Genomic DNA, 15,225 nt, shown 5'->3' on the forward strand with positions numbered 1-15,225 from the left:
CAAAATGCGCTCTAAAAACTAAAAGAACAGTTGTTCAAAACTGAACTTTATAAACCTAAAGAATAAATAAAACCAACGGGCCCCACAAACATGCCCGAAGAAAAGCGACCGTTGATTTCAATCATCCAAACCAACGGTGGAAAAGAACCTTGTTGAACCCAACATGCTGCCATTTAACCAACGATCCCAGCGGTTTCTCATACTGACCCCATACCACTTGTCAATCTTTAAATGTGATTGCTGCGAAGGAGAAGAAACCACTTCCCACTCAAGGGGAAAGTGAAAACTGCTTAGGAAACCCCAAGACCCGTATCTGTCGTTGATCTCCTTTAGCTGTATCGAACGGACAATATTGATATCACTCCAGGCAAGAAGGGCTGACGTTAATGAGTGGGGAAGAGTAGTATTTAGAACCCTCTCTATGCCATGTGTTAAAGGGTGAGTGGCATCACTGCGGAATCTCCAATACCGATTCCCAAGAGGAAGCGGTGTGATCAACCAGAAACCACTTGCGGGGCAGTAATCCATGTCAAGACTTCGAAAACTAAAAATACCAGGCTCCAGGAAAACTAGGGCACTTCCAGCATGTGTGGAACTCCCTCGCCTGCACCTGGAACCCTGAATAGGAGAGGGGCTAGTCACTGAACGAAGATCTTCATACCTCTACTGAGGAACCTCTGAGATCCGCATAACTCTGACATTCTGAGACTGAGTATCCAGACAAGGGTCACTATCTAGGGGAAAAGCCATTCGATCTATTTCCCAAGGTATTGAGTTTAAACACCTCCCTGTCATCTTTCGCTTGCTCATCACATTGAGCTTTCAGTTTGCTAGGCCTCATCTCCTGCCACTTTGTCGACCCATTTTCCCTTGTACAGTTGACCCCCTGGTTATCCAGAAGATCTGCTAGCTTGTTTGCCTTCCTGCGAACGTGGTGGAAACTGATAGTGCGCAGGCCTTGAAGATGGCTTTGAATCCTTTGGAAAACTTGAATTAGTTTCCAATGTTTAGAGACTTTATCCGGTGTGATTCTATAATGAATTTTTTGCACAGAGTTGATAACAAGCTCTGAATCTGCCTCTATCATGACATTTTGGTAGTTGTCCTGCTTCAACAAATCCAGGCATTGCTCCATTGCCATGAGCTCGGTCATGTTGTTGGTGGTTGTTCCTAGGTGGTAATGAAAGATATTAAGTATACTTCCTTTTGAATTTCTGAGAACACCTCCATACCCTGGTGTTCCTGGGTTCCCCTTAGAAGCTCCATCGATGTTGTATTTCAGATAGCCTGCCGGAGGGGGATGCCAAAAATCCTTTTCCGAGGCCAAAAAAAGGATCCTTCTATCAATGCCCAGAGGGGAGAACCCCTGCATCCCCAGTTGCCTGAGAATCTTTGAATCTGAATCTGAGGGGGGATTTTTGGGGGGATTACAAACAATGATTCCCAGAGTTTCTTTGATCTGTCTCAGGATTATCTCTAGCAGGTGTTGAGTGGGCTTTTTTTCTCCCTTAAAAATTCTTTTATTCCTCTCCTTCCACACATTCCATATGATGAAGCTTGGTACAAGAGCCCATGCTGAGTTAAGAATTTCATTGTCCGAAAAAAATTTCCTCCAATTGATGAGGGTATTGATAATGCTTCTTCTGTCCCTATCAGAATGTTGGAAGATCGCAGCAAATGAATCCCACAACCAGGTTGTAAAAATGCAATTGTTGAGTAAATGTTCCAAGGTTTCTTCCTGATCTTCACATAGCAGGCATCTTGAAGGCCCCTGCACGCCCCTCTTCCTTATGTTGTCCCAAGTCAGAATTTTCCTGTGATAAACAACCCACATGAAGATTTTGATTTTCATCCACCCTGGATGTTTCCAAAGGTTTTGCCAAATTCTATCAGGAACTAGGTGATCCAGCCCAAGGAGAATGTTTTTAGCCTCCTTGAGATTAAAGATTCCCTCTTTGTTCTCTCCCCATCTCAATTTATCTTGTCCCTCAACCACTAAGATTTTCCTTTGTTCTATAATTTTCCTGAGTTTTTCAGCTTTAGTTTTCAGGAGATTGTTATCACTGCAATCAATATTTTTCCAAACTCTCCACTTTTTCGTGAGATAAGAGTGTGCCTAGTAATCCTTAACCTTTATTAAACCTTGGGCCTCCGACTCTTGTTTAAGATCTAGAAACTCTTCTTTTACCAGAATTGATTCTTGCTGCCATTTTATCTTCCCAGAAAAGAGCAAGATTAGCGTCTCTGATTTCCCAGAAGTTGCTCTCTTGTACTAGTCTTCTGTTTTCCCAGGCTTTGTTCCAAATATAAGAACCCTTTATATTTTCGAACATTCTTATAAGATCATTTTTTTGACAGGAATTAGCATACTTTTCTTTCCAGATCTTAGCCCATTCGGTTTCTAATCGCTGGACCCAGCGCCACCAAAGTTTGGCTCCTAGAGCCTTACTGAGAATCTCTTGATCATCCAATCCAAGTCCTCCATGGTTTTTGGGCTTACAAATTTTATCCCAAGACACTAAGGGCCATTTTCTCTTGGTTTCCTCCCTACCCTAGAGAAAATTCCTTTGAATGTCTCTGAATTGCTGAAGGACCCCTTTTGGTGCTGGGAGGGCTGATAACATGAAGATGGGGATTGCTTGGAGCATTGCCTTAGTAAGAACAAGTCTGCCAGCAAGGTTTAAAGATCTAATAGTCCATTTACTAACTTTATCCTACAACTTGTTTATCAAAGGTTCCCATATGCTTTTATTCATTGGCTTAGCCATTAGAGGAACTCCTAAATATTTTGAGGGAAGAAAATCTCCTTGGAAGCCTAGAATTCTGGAGATGTTTTCCTGAATAGCAATATTGGTGTTGAAGAAAAAGATTTTAGATTTGGAAAGATTTATTTCCATACCTGAAGCCAAGGCAAAGAGATTCAGAATTCTTTTGTAGTTTGAGGCTTCCTGGACTGTGGAGGGTCCTTGAAGCATGGTATCATCAACAAATTGTTGGTGAGTCAGACCTTGCCCATTATCCATTAGCTATAGGCCTTTAATCTTTCCAGTAGATCGCGCCTGTTTTATAGCTCTCCCCAGTCCTTCCATCATGATAATAAAAAGGAAGGGGAGAGCGGGTCACCCTGTCTAAGGCCTCTAGAAGGGTTGAAAATCTCTGAGGGGGAGCCATTAACCAATATAGAAAAACTAGAGGAGGTCACCAGTGCCATTACCCATCTGACCCAGAGATGATCAAAACCAAATGCAATCAACATTTTCTTTAGGTAGACCCAATGAACTTTGTCATACGCTTTGGCAATATCTAATTTCATGATCATGCCCACCTGCTTCTTGCTAGTTAAAGAGTGCACCACTTCTTGTGCTTGAATGATATTATACAGAATTTGTCCACCTTCCACATACCCTGATTGCTCCCCAAAAACCAGGATTGGAAGAAAAGGTTTGAGTCTATTAGCCACCACCTCAGATATAATCTTGTAGATTACATTACAAAGGGCTATGGGTCTGTATTTATCTGGAGTAAGAGTAATCTCCTGCTTGGGAATCAGGGCGATGAAAGAAGTATTGAGGGCTTTCATAATGGTTTTATTTGATCTGGAATCCTCCACAACATTCAATATGTCATGCTTGACAATGTTCCAACAAGCTTTGAAAAAGTCCACATTGAAACCATCCGGGCCTGGTGCTTTTCCATTTTGCATATCTTTGATTACATCTCTTAGCTCCCCTTCCATTACTGGTCTATTAAGGTTGAAGTTGTCCCCCCTAGATACCAGCTTTGGTATGTTTCTGGTAATTTCCCTGATGGCCTGCTCTCCATCTGAAGTGTTCTCCTGTGTTATACCTTGGAAGTGGTGGACTAACACAGTTTCTATAGATTTATTGGAAATCTGAAGTTCCCTTGCTTCATTCTTGATTGAAGAGATATTGTTGTGAACTCTATTGGCCATGGTGGTTCTATGAAAAACCTTAGTGTTTTGCTCTCCTTCTTTTAACCATTGAACTCTGGAATTTTGTCTCCAAAATATTTCCTCTTTCTTACATAGATCCTCCCATTTTTGATATTGTTTATCCGCTTGTGCACTGATCTCTTTATCAAAGCCTTCCTTGATAAGAGCTCGGTTGAGAGCCTGCATTTTGTTTTCAACTGTCCTCTTTTCTTCAAAAATATTACCAAAATCCTTCTTATTCCATTCCTTAAGCCGACATTTTATGTGCTTTAATATCTTGTGAAGAAGATACATTCTAGTTCCCTGAATCTGCAAGTCCTCTGACCACCATTTCTCAATGTTGTCTGTGAGGTCTGGGTGAGATAGCTAGATATTTTCAAATCTGGAGGGTTTTTTCCTAAGAGTCCCTATCCCTTTGATTTCCAACTGAATTGGCCAATGATCTGAGCCTCCAAAGGGAAGAACTTGTGTTGTTACCTCTTTCCCGTCTAACATAAGATTCTAAGAGATGAAGAATCTGTGTAGCTTTGAGGCGACTAGGGCTTCTCCTCCTCGCCTGTTATTCCAAGTGAAAAGGCCAGTATTCCAATTAGTGTCCACAAGATTAATGTTGTCAGAGAAAGTTTGGAAAGTTGTGGCGTCTTTACTCAGAGATCTTGTTCCTCCTTTCTTCTCTGAGAGGGATTTAATCATGTTGAAATCCCCTCCCATGATCTAGGGTATGTCTTCATGTCTGCTCCGGAAATCCACCAATGTATCCAGAAACTTAAGTTTGTCATCTATTCTCTGAGGGCCATAAACATTTGTGACCAGAAAGGTATCTCTTTTTCCTACTGGTTGAATGACAATCGATAAGTAATTTCTAGATGCCTCAGCATCCAGAATGCCAATTTTGTGGGGATTCCATAGCGTGAGTAAACCCCCTATTGTATTCTCTGCTTTTACTTCAAGAAACTCATAGTTGCTGAGCCATTTGTTGTGGATTTGTCTTACCCTTTGAATGGAACATTTTGTTTCTTGGATAAACATTATATCCGACATTTCTTGTTTCATTCTGTTACTAAGCATTCTTTGCTTTCTCTTACTCCCTAGACCTCTAATATTCCAAGATGTTAACTTCATTAAAAAAGATTTGTAAAGGAGTAACTGGCTAGATCTTTCATCTTACCTGAATCAATCATTAGTTTTCCATACTCCATCAAGAGTTAATTTTGCTTTTTCCTGCCTCTTTTCTTGCCTGGGTTTTTGTTGACTGCCACTAGTGTAGTTTTCATTGTTTTCACTCCTCTACTATCCTGTTTGTCTATGTTGTTACATTGTTCTGGTTCCCTAGTTTGCAATCTCCATAGAAACAGTTGTTGTATTCTGTTGAGCTCCTTTTGCGGTAGCGAATCCACTCCCCCCGTGGTGCCTTGCCTCAAGAAGCCTTCTAGGTCTAGGTTTTCTTTATCCAGAATTTCTAGTAGTTCATCGTCCTCTGGGTCCGTGTCATTCTGGGTCATCTCCTGATCCATTTCTTGTTCCACATCACTCATAGTGGCTTCTTTCTGGTACTCATAATTTTGTATTTTCTTTGGGTTTTTCCTTTCCTCCTTATCTGTTGAACTCCCATCCATTGCTTATTCTTCTTTAGTATTCTCTTCCTCTTCCTAAAGCACCTGAAAATTGTTTTGCTTGAACTGTTGTTCTTCTCGCTACTGATTTTTCGGACCTCTCTTACCTCCTTTACTACGGTTCACCACTTTCTAAAAGTTTTCTGATTCTTTCACTGTATTACTTCTGTTTTTATTTATTTCCTTGTTGAGCAGGCAGTCTCTAAAAAGATTTCCATGTTCATGGTATTTGCGGCATCTAAATGGAATGTGCTCATAATCTACTGTTTGTACCCATTCTTCATCAAAAAATTCCAAGATTATCTCCTCCGGTAGGGCTCCTGATAGGTCCATTTCCACACAAATTCTAGCAAAGGAGATATATTTTCCCCTTCTAGTGGCTTCAGAGGCTTTAACATAGCGTCCTAATTTATTGCCTATGGCCGCTAACGATTCATTTTGCAAATAATCAAGAGGTAGAGAGTAGAGTCTTACCCAAACCGGAACTGAATTAAAAGTATCCTTTTCTGGGACAAAGTTCATAACCCAAGGTCTCATATAGAGTCCTGCAGCAGCATAGAAGTATGGCCCTCCTTCAAATATTCTATCCTTGTCTTCATTATTTGTGAACACCACAATAAAGAAACCCTTAGACCCAAGGTGAAGATCTATGCTTCCTTTAGGTTTCCAGTGGTATCTGATCCATGATTGTAGAGCTTTTTCAGTGGGCCATAGTCCCATAAACTTATGGATGATTGCGTATGTCCCCATGTGTTCCGTGTACGCCTACAGCTCTGGATTATTTAGAATCACCCTGGGCATTGTGTCTGTTTTGGGTTTGCAGGGTCCCTTGTGTTTCTTGTCTTTGGTTTCCTGTTTCCTATCTTCTACCTCCTTTTCATTTATGTGATTTTGGTCCTTTTCTGTGGGTTCCTCTGTTCCTACTTCCGTGCTCTTTTCTCCTTCCACCCCTGTTTCCCTGACATCTTCCAAGGGCTTTTTCCCCCTGCTGGCGAGGGCCTCCTTATAGGAGGGAGTGGAGCCCCCTCCTCGTCCAACCTTCATGGGTAAACTAACAACCCCTACACGCATTGAACCCTGCTCTTTCTTCCTTTCTCCCGCGTGCTCCTCCTGCCGATCCCACCACGAATACTTGTACACTTAATGCTTAATGAACTCATCCATCAATTAACTATTTACAAGTTGCTATGAGAATAGAATTTGATTTTAATTCTCAGTTTAATTCAAGGACAAATTAAACTGGAATTTATTGTTGCCATTTCTCAACACAAACGAGTCATAAATTTGCGGAAAAGGTTACATGTTCTTAATCATCACCTTGTTAAACTACTTGTAGTCAATACATAACCTTAGATTACCATCCTTCTTCTTCACAAATAGTACCAGTGCACCCCAAGGCGACACACTTGGCCTAATGTATCCCTTATCAAGCATTTTCTTCAACCGAAAATTCAGTTCTACTAATTCTAGAGTGCTCATCCTATACGGTTCCTCTGATGATGGTGTTGCTCTAGTCGTCAACTCAATAGAGAATTCCACTTCCCTATGAAGCAGAAACTCTAAGATCTCTACTAGGAATACATCCTGAAACTTCTGCAAAATCAAGTATCTCTTCAAGACCTCAGCATCCTCAAACATCCTTACCTTTATCGTTGGAAATATGAACTAAAAACAATACACATCCTTTCCTGCTACTGTGCTTGGCCTACATAGATGTCACCATTCTCACCGATGCAGGATTCTTCTTACCCTGTAATATTCTCTTCTCTTATCATCATCCAAGCACTCAATATCCTTATCAAAATAATCTACCTTATTCTTCTGAATGTACATCCAATCCATATCCAACAACATATGGTATGATACCAATGGAAGCACATTTAGATGCGTTGATGTAAACATGCAATTCAACTCAAATGCACAAGACCTTACCCAATTATGAACTCTTTTCTTAGTACATGTAGCCAACTGCACCAACCAAGACTCTGCACACACTTATTTATTCAAACAATACTTATCCACCAGGTGAGGACTGATATAACTATAGTTAGATCGATGGTCAATCAAAATAGAAATAACTTGATTACAAATCTTAGCTTCCATCTCGATAATAGGTGTTTGATGATCATCCTACCTATTATCTAACGTTACATAAATATGAGGAATACTCTGTCCAACATCCCCAATTGTATATCCCTCTGGAGCACTATAAATTTGTGGTATGCCACCCTGATGTTGTGGAAATTCTCTCCTGCGATGATCCTTGCCACAAGTCCAACACTGTACAGGCTTCCTTCCATTACCCTTGTTCCACTCCTCAGAATGATATCACTATCCTCTATCAGCTACATTGAAATTCCTGTGTGGTGCTACATTCTCCTTGTCATCTATATCCTTTATTTTCCCTCTCTTCTTAACCCACTTTCCCTTATTCTTATCATTACCTTTCCAATCCTACTTAGACTTGCTCTTATGCTTCGATTTCACGTGAGAATGTTTCAACTTTCTTATGGATTTCTCTGGTGATCTAGGCTCATCAAACTCAATCCTATCTTTGAATGATACCATCAACCCACTAATGAATCTCTAAACCTTGGACTTCTCCTCATTAAGATAAGGCACATATCTCGATAGCTCCAAAACCCTGCTACTATACTACTCATCGGTCATAGATCCCATCTTCAACTCATAAAACTCCTTTGCCTTAATAGCTTAGTATCTTTTAGATAGATACTTCTTCCTAAAAATTTCTCTTGAACTCGCTCCTAGTCAACTCCTCTTCCTGAATACCTCTGAAATTCTTTACATCTTCCCACCAAATGTTTGATTTTCCTTTAAGATTGAATGTAGTTATCCTAGCTTTCATATTCTCTGAGTAGTCATGCAATCTAAATAACTTATTCATCCCAAGCAACCAAGCTTATGCATCCTATGACTTCTTCATTTTTATATCAAATGTAGGAGGCCTTGATTTCTTGAATTCCTTTTGAAAGTATTGTTTCTCACTTCTTCTATACAGATGGTGATGGTGATGATGATGTTGTCTATCTAATCCAGAACTAGAATAAAACCCATATTCATTACCCCTCCTATCAGGGGTATCCAATAACCTACCATCTCTAACTGTATCATCCCTGTCAAACATGTATCCTAACTAAGAACTACTTCCATATGCCCCATTGGTCCTTTTCTCCTATCCATGACCGATACTAAGTGGTCCCTGTCTCTACAAATATGAAAAAATCTGAAGGATAACTACATTAAATTTCTCTTGATTTTCATGTTCCCTGGTGTTAGACTCCGTCTTGTATGTCAGTGTGAGATTGATTCTTCTTCAAAACCATGTTTTGAAGAAGAAATCATTAAATGTGTTTTTTAGAATATGTATCAAATTCTCCAGCTCTTCAAAAGGCAGCAGCTTCCTCAGCTCCTATCTTTGCAAAAGCACAAACAGAAGAAAACAAAACATCATCAGCAATCAGAGGCAAAGCAAGTTACAAGCGATTTGGAGAGGTCTCACTGGAAATCCCAAACAACTTCTATATTATGAAGACAAGAAAGATTATGGTAAAGCACACCAGTTTTCAGGGAATATAATTCTTGATCAATCAATTGTCATAGATAGGGCAGCTGTCCGGCTGTATAACGATCATCAGGATTGCTTAGTGATGAATTAATGGGTTATAAAATATTCACATACGAGATTTATTCAGAGCATGTTGCACGAATTGAAAATTTTAGAAGTGTTGTAAGCAAAGATATTCTTCATCGATGGACATATCCCACAGATATCCCATTTTCAAAAAACGGTCCTCCAATAATACTAGACTCCCAAGGAATTCACAAAGTAGCAGGTGTGAGGCAATCATGCTCTGCAATAATTAGTGGAACAACCTTTCTTGGAGAAGGTACAAGCATTGGTGATTGTTGCAATATTATAGACTCTGTTATAGGGCAGGGGTGCATTATTGGTTGAAATGTTCATATACGAGGTAGTTACATTTGGAATAATGTGATCATCCATGACAATGCAACTCTAAGATATGCTATTGTTTGTGATGGGGCTGTTGTTAAGGAAGGCGTTGTACTAGAACCTGGTGTCATCTTATCTTTCAATGTTGTTATTGGGTAGAACTTTACCGTTCCATCGTATTCCAAAATATCTTTAACACCTCAGCCTACAGAAGAACGGGGGTTTTACTTCAGAAGTTTAATGAGCCAGATGCACCATACTTCATGTTTCTTTGAGCACCCGGGCTGGTGAGGCTTGGTCTCAACTTACAGACTGCTGATACTGTGATATTATCTGATAGTGATTGGAATCCTCAAATGGATCAGCAGGCAGAGGATCGTGTCCATAGAATTGGCCAAAAGAAGGAGGTTCGTGTTTTTGTTTTGGTTAGTGTTGGTTCTATCGAGGAAGAAATCCTTGAACGCACAAAACCTGCATCTCTCCCTCGGGACTCATACTTTTGGGCACATATAGAAGAGGCTTTGAAAGACCTGGAAAGTCTCAAACAAGGATAACACCAAAAGGTACAAAATCTTGAAAATTTTGAAGAGTATGTGACGAAGATGGGAAGCGATCTCAGCATTTCATCAGATGTTTTCTTCGAAGGAAGCAGCTTCATGATGTGGTGGCAAGGATGCAGATACAAAGGCGATTGATTCTCTTGCCGCGGTAGATCTTGCATTGAAGATGCTACAAGGAGGTGGTAGTGACACAAGGCAAGTTGTCTTTCATCTTGCTGTGGATGTCATAAATGGCACCAGTGGACATCTCGAGACTGATCATTCCAGAGTCAGAAAACTGATGTCCAAATTGGCCCTTATTGCTGAGTACGATACTGTGGTGGGAGCTGTGACAAACTGCAGCTTCCTTTATTGGAGAAGAGAAATGATGTCCACATGGTTTTCTATGGTGTATGCTCAAGAAAATAGAGCTCTATGGCTGCAGTATTTAGTCAATACATTCTATGATGAATTGAGGTTGCTTAAAGTCAGCAAGATTAATGTTTCATCTTTGGATTCATATGAAATGGAGATCGAGAAGTCTCTAGCAAATGAAATCATAGAACCTCTCTGCAGGGACATTGAAACTGATCTTCGTCCGCATGTGCACTCTGCTCATCTGAAAGGATCAGTTAATGTGAATCCTACAAAGACAGGCTTGCGTGATTTATCCTGGTATTTACAGTTGAAACCATTGAGAATATCATCCAAGTATATCCATATAAAATCTCGTGTTGAGAACTATTTGAATGCAGCTTTCTACAATCATGCTGCCATGGCTCCTCATGACTGGAAGACATATTCTGAGATGAGACACCGTGCAGAACAAAAATATGGGCTGGAATTAGATGATATTCATTTACCTGGTCAGAAGTTGGAGCAGGGTGTTGATCTACTTGAAATAATGCATAATATTCATATATTTGTGGCTTCACATACTTATAATCTAAATACACAGGTATTCATAGAGAAAGTTTCTAATGCCCCAAACCGGAAAAACTTGATTACAGTTGGTGTAAAGCATGTCGCCAACTCTATTCGAACACATGGAATAGGCATTATAAGTACAACTGTGAATTTTGCATACCATTTTCTTGCTCAAAAGTTTGTTGGTTTCTCACAGTTTCTTTTGGATGACCATATCCAGTCTTGTTTGGTTAAAGAATACAGATTTTGGAAAGGAAATCCAAATGGATATCCTTATCAACGAGCAGAAACTGTAAAAAATGATATAAGAAAATGGCATTTCCTAGGTGGCAGTCATTGCAATATGTGCGCATTTGATTCATCTAAAAGAGCATATGTGGCAGTTTGACCCATATTTTAGCAATTTCCGTAAAGTGGCAATGCATTTCCGGAAATTTGGAGAGCAGTTGCAAAGTGGCATTCAAAGGTTCGATTACCTATTTCTATCATCAGCTAGTCTATGTTCCAGGATTAGTTTTCATGGGCCATTCGAAATCCTCAAGCTGGAATATTGGAAGACTTTTCTATCTTTAGAGCAGATGGAGGATTCTTTTCTATCTTCATGGATTTAGTTGAAACAACGCCCCTGTTTTGGGGGTCGATTTCTTTTCTCGTAGAATAGCTTTTTATGGTATTAAAAAAAAAATCATTGGAAAAAGAGAGAGAGAGAGTTCTGAGCATTGGTGGAGGAGAGAGAACAGAGCTTCATTGTACAGATTTTGACAGAGATTTTAATTAAAAAATGCAGCTCTGACCCCTGAGATTCCTGTGGTATGAGATTTAACATTTGTGTCCTCTTTTGTTTCATATGTAGCCTGTTATGTGTTCATGTCATTTCATGATCGTTTTCATTTGAACAAATGAAGTGTTAAGGTAGAATTCATAATTTATATGCTCTGCCTTTAAGTTTGTTCATATTTAATGTTTTCTTCTGTTTGACAAGGATTCATCTTCTATGCCCTTTTAAGCTCCTCAGCAAGTCTTGCCATTCCATTTAATCTCAATTTGATGTTAAACTTTCTTGCCTACCTTGCCTCAGGAGATAACCTCTGTTTTGATTGCATTTCTCTGTTCAAGCTGTTTCTTTTCCCCATGCAGCCCAGAAAAACCCCATCATTTTATTAAAAACCTTATCAATTTACTAGCCTAAAATCAGTTTCCTTTAAAGTCATCTCAGTCCATTTTAGAAAACGTTTTTGCTGAGATAGACTGGAGAGAGCCCTCTCATGTCCTCGTAGGGCTAGCTATGAGGCTAAGTGGTTTGATGTTGCCTTGGATTCTGCCTTCCTCAGCCTGAGGCAAATTCGAGCGCTAACACCTGGAAAGTCTCTCATGTGACTGAATTATTCTATCATTATTTTCCTTACAACTTATGATATCTACTTTCAAAATTCTCAAGGTATCTGCTATGTCAAGGGATTACTCATCACCATGTTGTTCATTTTATTTGTAGGGAGAATCACGTGAACTGTAGTCCACCATTTTTCTTATCATATTTGATTCTCTACTTCCTGCAAACATACCACATCAGATAAACCAAATATAAACATAATGAAAATACCTTAGTGAAGTTCAGGGGAGGCTATCTTTTCTGCAAGACTAATCCAAATTAGCATGATACATGTATATACATCACCTAATGCATGAAAACCATAACCATGAAAATGCATGCATAACAACCACATAGAAAACTAACATGCATGCATGACAAACAACATTCCACCCATCTAGGCCAAGTGTTGAACCATGCTCTGATACCACTCTAGTATCATATATCACCCAAAGAGAACAGAACACCCTCTAATACCACTCTATAACCACCCCTCACATAACTACCCAATTTCATTGGCCTGTCAAGGTAAACATGAGAGGAAGAGCTACTATGACATGTCCCAATCTCCTAGATTCCATTAAGGAAGTGGGGTTGACTACTGATGAAAAACTAACATTTCATAACATCCTACAGGGTCTACAAGTTACTCAAAGGCTGAGTAACCGCCACAGGTGGCCAAAAAACTAAGTTGGACATACTTTCCTCTAACTTGGGTCCCCAACCTCACCCATAAAAAGCCTTCCATGCAATTGGAAGCCTCCAACTGCATGCATAAGCCCCAATTTTCCCAGTTAGAAGCATGTGGTCCTAGATTCTGAACCTAAATTCTAGGTAAACCTCCAAACCACTACCCAAAACTCAGTGAGACTTTCTAGAACGATAGAAAAACATGAGTAAAATTCTATTCATATAAAAATTGATCAAGGAATTGACCTAACCATGCCTAACCATGACAGTAATTTTGTCAAACATGTGGATGACATGCAATCTACAATTGATGAATTCATATTTAAACATATGTGTCTGATACTTATTTGAGAATCATCAAGAAGGTATAATTCCCTCTCATAATAGTTGCAAACACATCTATTATATCATGCATGCATTAACCATTCATCAACAAGAAAAACATATCAAGGGTCGTAGCTAGAACCTGTTATGAAACCATACTTATAACTAGCACATAACCAGAATAATAACCATGATAGAACTATCATCAAAGGTACATAATACCAAGTACAATTACTCATGAATTACAAGAGAAAAGGAGCTTTTATTAACATATGAAAAATCCAACCAAGTCAAGGACTTCCACATACGAGAACGAATTCTCTCTTTCATCCAATCACCCACGCACCATATTCCAAGTGTGAATGTCAGATCTCATGGAATAAACCAAACAATCCAAACCAGAGCTTCTAGAGGCCAAACCACCTCAACCCTCAACCAATGATTCCACCTCATAGTTAGACATCACTAACACCAATTAGATAGGTCTCTACCCAAGCTATCCATGGCTCCATGAACTAGTAACTCAACCCACAACCTTCTAAGGCTCCAAAGTGTTTGCCCAACCCAGCTCTAAGACTAGTAACTCAACCCACCAAAGGCTCCAGAGCATTTGTCCAACCTAGGCTTCAAGACTAGTAGCCCAACCCAATTTGGTTTTTTTTCCAACCCACAGACATAAGATTATAATCACTAATAAAAAAACAAATCAATGGAAAAACCCACAACTCCATGGTTGCCTAGGAAATGGAAAGGCTAGGAAAAACCACTATCAATCTAGGCAATCCCCCATGCCAATGACAAATCATAACAAAATAATCACATGCATCTACCATGTATCAAGGAATCATACATGCAACCTTTTACTCGCAAATATATCCATTTGTAGCTACTAATCCACATGTTCCCTTATGTTTTCCTGCTTTCCTTTTCATTCTTTCTCCAATTCGAAGTATGCCAAAATGGTCCAAGTCTACTCCAAGAAAAATCTAAGTGTGTAAGAGTATGAGAGAACGAGAGAATAGAGAGAAAGCTCCATGATAAAACTGACAAAAGGTTAAATTGACAAAAGTTGTGAACTGATCCTCAAAATTCTTTTTATCATTTAGGCCTCTATTTTCTTCATTTTCCTTCAATTTTCCTCACATGAAAATTTGTGACCTTTCACCTACTTTCTCTCCTATTTTCCTTTATTTCATAAATAAAATATCAATTAATGCCCACTATATTTTTTCCCAACATTGATCTTGGAATACATATCGCGTGACCTTGGTTATCATTTTTATCTATTTAAATAAGAAATCAACTAGGGGCTATTACAAATGAAATTTTGGCTATGACTAAATCAAATTTAACTTTAACTTTAAGATCATATTATCAATTATATTAATTTGTTTATATAATTGTGTGGAGGTGTGGAACAAGTAACATTAGTACATTGTGTGAACTTCTTAAAGAGTTCAAAGATGGCAGAACTTATGAGATCGCAGGTCCCTTACACAAGTGATGGAGAGGTGGGGGTGGGAACCTATTATTATTTTGGTGTACAGAGAAAGGGCATGTGGGAAGTGTTGGAGCAAGAATTATATCAAGTTATGTTATCTTCCTTCGCATTTCGCATAAAGCTAGTTTGAAACTCTATGGAGGTGCAGAACATTTTGCGAAGTGCTCAAAGATTATATGGGTCCTTAATACAGTTTCATGTTTTATTTGATATACACAAAGAAATTTGGTATGCTGGATTTAAAGGAGATGGGGCAAGTTCTAGAGTGGAAAGATTTTTTTCATTTTTCTGGAAACATAATTAATTTATTAATATGCATATGTATAATTAATTAATA

This window comes from Pinus tabuliformis, chromosome 5_1, assembly GCF_031772625.1.
Source record: "Pinus tabuliformis cultivar Carrire ecotype Pingquan chromosome 5_1, CPIR1, whole genome shotgun sequence".
Lineage (NCBI taxonomy): Eukaryota > Viridiplantae > Streptophyta > Pinopsida > Pinales > Pinaceae > Pinus > Pinus tabuliformis.